Source organism: Sinocyclocheilus anshuiensis, unplaced genomic scaffold (genome assembly GCF_001515605.1).
Source record: "Sinocyclocheilus anshuiensis isolate Anshui unplaced genomic scaffold, SAMN03320099.WGS_v1.1 scaffold355, whole genome shotgun sequence".
In the NCBI taxonomy this organism is placed as follows: domain Eukaryota; kingdom Metazoa; phylum Chordata; class Actinopteri; order Cypriniformes; family Cyprinidae; genus Sinocyclocheilus; species Sinocyclocheilus anshuiensis.
The window spans coordinates 2,503,211-2,509,082 of NW_015549571.1; the positions used below are offsets into that span (position 1 = coordinate 2,503,211).

Sequence of the window (5,872 nt, forward strand, 5' to 3'; positions counted from 1 at the left end):
TCTCTTGTAAATTAAAAAGTAATGAGTTACTTTACTAGTACTTGAAAAAAGTAATCTGATTACGTAATTCACGTTACTTGTAATGCTTTACCCCCAACACTGCTTACTATAGGGTTAGGGTTGGGTTGGGTTTGGTTTAGTTGCATGTACATTGGTGGCCAAAATTGTTGTACACTTGTCATATTTAAGAGGTTTCAGTTGTTTTTGTTGAATTGGCCATTATGACACCCATAAAACGAACTATTGCCGGAACTACCTGCGATGGAAGGAATCTGCTGGAACATTGAAAATGATGGACTGGCCCCTCAAAGTCCAGACCTCAACTCCATCGAGTAAATGTGGGGTGAGTTGGAAAATAAAATGGACAGATCTATTGTAAATGTATGAATGCAAAGGAAAGCCTTTGGCTCATCTGATATTTGTTGTGCTCAGATCAACCATCTGCATGTTTCATGAACATTATAAAATGAAATCATATTTTGGAGGCAAAAAAGGTCAATATTTTCAGATCTGTCAGGTGTTCTAACAATTTGGCCACCACTGTAATTATTATACAGTAAGCATATGTAGTATGTGTAACTAGGACATTGTTAAAAAAAATTGTTGCTGAAACAGTACTTTGGATGTGGAATAAAAACAACCTGATTGGTTCTCAAAGCATTTTTGTGTCTATTCACCTATTGTCTGCTTGCACTTTAGTGGTGCAGTGATGTAAACAATGCACAGCAATAGTCATATTCTCTTGTGCTTTCAGTTGCATTTGCCAGCAGCAAACATAATTATATATTTTATGAATATCAGTCTATAGTAATAAATCTTTAAAGGGGTCATATGATGTTGCTAAAAAGAACATTATTTTGTGTATTTGATGTAATGAAATTTGTTTCTGCGGTTTAAGGTTCAAAAAACATTATTTTCTACATACTGTACATTATTGTTTCTCCCCTATGCCCCGCCTTTCTGAAACGCGTCGATTTTTACAAAGCTCATCGGTCTGAAAAGCGAGGTGTGCTCTGATTGGCCAGCTATCCAGTGCGTTGTGATTGGCCGAATACCTCAAGCGTGTGACGGAAATGTTACGCCCCTTAACATACTGTGATGCTGTGTCCCAGCGCGACAAGACAAAAACAATAAAACCCATTATAAATGAGGCATTTGTTGCATCCAGTGGGGACATAATTACGGATTATAATGACTTATACTGTCTTTTTACGCGTTGCGTTGCATCGCGCCACGTAAACATAAAACCATGTCTGCATTTGTGATCGGAGAAATGACAAACAACAAGCCCTACTCTACACTGCCCAAAAACCAAACAAAGTAGTTTCGCTTTTACAACGAAACACACATCATCACACACGGCGGTCTAGAGTCAGGAGCGTCCGGAGGGCTTGTGGCAACCACATATGACGACCCCAGGCTGGAGTCCGCTTCGTCCACGGTGAAAGCCGATCCAGCGATCCACAGCGCGAAGCTGATGCATTTCCAAGAGCTTGTAACACTCCAAATAGAAAGGAAAAATTGAAATCGCATCATATGACCCCTTTAATCGCTAAAATTATTTAATGCGTTAAAATTTCATGAAGGCTGTCAGCAGATTATTGTAAAGCTAAATATAATAATCTTTAATTTTCTCTATACATTTTAGGAATATATATTATTTAAGTTAGCAATTGCAGTTACCTAAGTTCTTTTATAGTTGAAAGTTAATCATCAGTCATTGAAAACCAGTTGACTGACACAAAAATCCGAGCATGTAGGGGTGAGAGGGCAGTGTCTGTGGAGGTATAAAGTCTTGTATAAAGTCAATAAAGACAGACCATCATCATCATCTGGTGAGAGAACTCATTACCAAACACTCCAGTTCTGAAAGTACAGCATGTCCCAATTAAAACACTAACCAGAGGCAAAAATAGTACTGGCAAGTTCGGAGGTTTGCTCTCTGTTCTGACCTGAATTTAACTGACCACTAAAAACATTTACTGCGAACTCAATCAGAAAAGATGTTTGGAGGAAATTATTTATGCCTCAGAAGAATATCTTCATGTCTTTTTAGCATGTTAAACTTCAGATGAACTGCAGTGTAAATGTAAATGTCTTTACATGAAGTGCTACCAACAAGCAGTCTATTGTTTCAATCATCCTATTATACTGTCTTGTGGTATTATACCTTGTATTATTATACCTAAAAAAGAGAAAGGGCTCAGATAGGACTCATTTCGTTCACAGAGCCGACTAGCTTTCAGGTTTTTGGGGTTCACAGTGCTGAAGACATTTCTCAGTGAAATACCATACCATGTTAGTAACAGACACACCAATCAAATGGTGTCAGTGACATGAAATTATCAAGCATTCACTCATGTTGAACAAATAAAATGCCATACTCTCACCAAAAGATGAAGAAAGCCCAATACTATCATGTGCATCACCATTTTAAATATATGGTCTCTTTCATAACCATGCCAGCCAGTATGAAGGGGAAGGTGGGCCAACGAATGCATAAATTAGTAGATACAAATTAAAAATGTATCTATCACTAAATACACCACTAAGGCCACCTACTATACACCACCTATGCTTTAGGATATTACTTGTACAATAGAGTTTTTCTCAGCAGAAACAAAATACATTGAGTCCTCTTTATTCAAAGTGTCCATTAAATTAAAATTACAGACAGTCAAATGTATTAACCAGTGCATCACAATCCAAAACACGGCAACAACTGACCCTGCAAAAGGAACATGAATCACAGAAGGAGCAGTATCTCATGTAAACTGAAATATAGATGGAGCAGTCATGATGAAGCAGAAAAGAGAGACCGATCTGCACTTACAGTCTACAGACTCAGTGTTTTTAGATTTAAAAAAAAAAAATCTCTCAGATGCTCCTGAAACCCAGTGACATGAGAGAGAGAATTAGAGACTGTGGAGAGATACTTAAAACAGCACTACAGCTGTGGATGATTTACTTTATCTCTAACTGAGAAATAATATTTCTTTAATTTTGTCTGTTTCACCTCAAAAAAGAAAATTGACTTGGATAATGTTGTTATCTGTCTTGCCAGCAGCCGCCCTAAACAGTCTGGAGACAGAAGATAGTTTAATCACCTTTGAAACTATAAAATTACAAAATGATAGCAATATATTATGCTCTCCCCTGTTTGGGACAGTTCAATCAGACCTATAAACAGCATGTTGAGAGGACCTGGGTACTGTAGCAGCCAAAGCGCTCGTATATGTTTTATACAGACCACAAGCGGCCAGTTCGACTCCATACCTCTGCACTCTTGAGATGATAACTCTGTTATCTGCACTCTTGAAGTTTCATTATCAGGAATTTAGCAATTCAGGAATTTAGGAATTTATCATTGATCCATGGAAAAGGCTACACAATTGCTTAGCTTAGTGGCTCATGATGCACATGTAGGTTGTTACATGTATGCCTTGTTTTCTGTTCTCTCCATTGTGACCTAGTTTTCCTGAGTTGCCTGATTATGTCATTCAGTTCACCTATCTGTTAATCATCTCATTAGTTCCCTTTGTTTGGTTCATGCTTATAAGTCCTCAGTTCTCCCTTAGGCCCCGTCCACACGGAGACGCATTTAGCTGTATACGCATACATTTTGTATCGTTTGTTAAATATTAAATATTTGTATCGTTAAATATTCGTATCGTTATTTTTGTACGTTTTGTATCGATGACGTCATCAGCCCACGTCTCGCCCCTAGTCAGACACCACTACGTCACGTAACAGCAACAAAAACATGAACAAACACTGAACGGTTGTCTTTTTATTAACTAACATTAACACAGATTAATAAATGTATTGTTCCATGTTCGTTTGTATGCTGTGCTCAAGGTTTATGCGCATAGTCCAAGTCTTCTTCTCCGTTTTTAATGTATCTCTGTGGCAGAATTACAGCGCCACATACTGGTCTGGCATGAATACTACATCGTTTTGTGTCGGTTTTGTGGTTTCGTGTGGATGCAGATATTTCTTGAGATGAGGGGAAAAAAAGATCAGATAGGGAAAGCTCTGGCTTCGTGTGGACATAGCCTTAGTCTTCGTCCGTACTCCGTCTATGTAAAGTTGGTTTCCGTGCCTGTTCTCCTGGATTTATCTGATTAAAAGACTTCTCGTTGATCTCCTTCGTCCTCGTGCAGTTTGTATCACCAACGTGTGACAGAAGAATGGACCTACTAAAGTTTTTTTGCTGCATTTTGTTTCGTTTATCCCTACTCCTCTGTCACCATGAACATTCCTGCAGTTGCCCTGCTATGCCTGGAGCAGGGTGACCGTCCGCTGGAAGACCACACACGGGACATGGTGTTTTTTTACCACGCCAGCCTGAGCAAGCGGTCGAAGGGACAATTTCGCCGCATTTGTGGAGTGGGTGCTGGAGAATAATGGACTGTATTTCTCCGTCTGCCCCGCTGATGAGGTCATCCCGATGCATGGAGGTATCGCCTGAGCCTGCCGCAACACGTGAGCCAGCGCAGAAACCTGCGACTGAGCAGATCATCGCCCCGGAGCCTGAGCCTCGAGAGCCGTCTGACCATGGGCGTGAGCCGACAACACCGCACGTGCCTGAGGGAATGCTCGTGGAGATCGAGGGCTTGGAGGGAAGCCCCGCCCAAACTCCCGCCGCTGAGGGTGAGCTGCTACGGGTCACTGGACATTATATTGAGGAACTAATGGATATTTTTCAAGAGGACTTAATAGACTGGTTTGGGGAGCTAATACCCGGTGCTCCTGAGTCTCTTATGTCTCCTGCGTCTCCGCTGGTTCCGCCCAGCTCCTGTGCTCCTGTTCTCCTGTGCTCCCTCCCAGCCTCCCGCTCCCACCTCCTCTCCTAAAACCAGACTTTGATCCGCCTCGGGACTTCCAGTCTCCAGCTTCGTCTTGGCGTGAGGATCCCCTATCTCCGCCTCCAGCCTCCGAGTCCTGGAATCCACCTTGGTCTTTTGACCCATTGGCTCTGCCTTGGTTGCTAGCTCCTTTGTCTCCACCGTGGCCCGTCATCCCACTGGCTCCACCGGGCTTCCTCGTCCCTCCGGCTCCACCTTGGTCAGTCATCGACCATCCGCCGCCTCGGGACTCCGTCCCTCTGGCTCTGTCAGGCTCCTCCTTCCCTTTGGCTCCGCCTTCATCCTCAGTCGCTCCGGCTCTGCCGCAGTCTTCTGGATCCCCGTCTCCGCCTCGGTCACCTGAGCCGCCAGCTCCGCCTTGGCCCTCCGGATCCTCGGTGTTGCCCTGGCTCTCCGTCTGCTCGGCTCCATCTGGGTCTCCACCTCCAGTGGCTCTGTCTCCATCGTTTGTCCCCAGGGTGTCGTCAAGGCCTTCTCCACCATGGCTCCTCCCTCCTTCGACTCCGCCTTGGGGCTTCGTCCTGGCTGGTCTCTGAACCAACATATGGCTCCTCCTGCTCCTGGCTTCCGCTTCGCTCCTCCCACCCTCCACTCCCCTTGAACTCTTTTGGACTATTTTTATTTCTGCCTTTCTCCTGCTCCACTCCCTCCTCCAGAGTCCCTTTGTTTGGTTCATGCTTATAAGTCCTCAGTTCTCCCTTAGCCTTCGTCCGTACTCTGTCTATGTAAAGTTGGTTTCCGTGCCTGTTCTCCTGGATTTATCTGATTAAAAGACTTCTCATTGATCTCCTTTGTCCTCGTGCAGTTTGTATCACCAGCGTGTGACATAGGTGACTTAATTTTCCCAGCCCCATTCACAGTCTTTGCCCCTGTTTCCTTTCCTATACTATACTATCAACAACAACTACAAAGACAAAAACACAAAACAAAAGGCTTTTCTATTTTAACATCTTTGTTTCTCTATCTTTGTGCAGTTGGTGTTTTTTAAGCAAACATGCAGTTCT

General features: G+C 43.0%; 1 pseudogene; it reads right to left on the reverse strand.

Moving 5' to 3' along the window:
• LOC107657359 (phosphatidate cytidylyltransferase 2-like) overlaps window positions 1–5,412 on the reverse strand; it is a 34,071-nt pseudogene extending 28,659 nt beyond the window's left edge.
• Window positions 5,413–5,872: the final 460 nt, after the last annotated feature.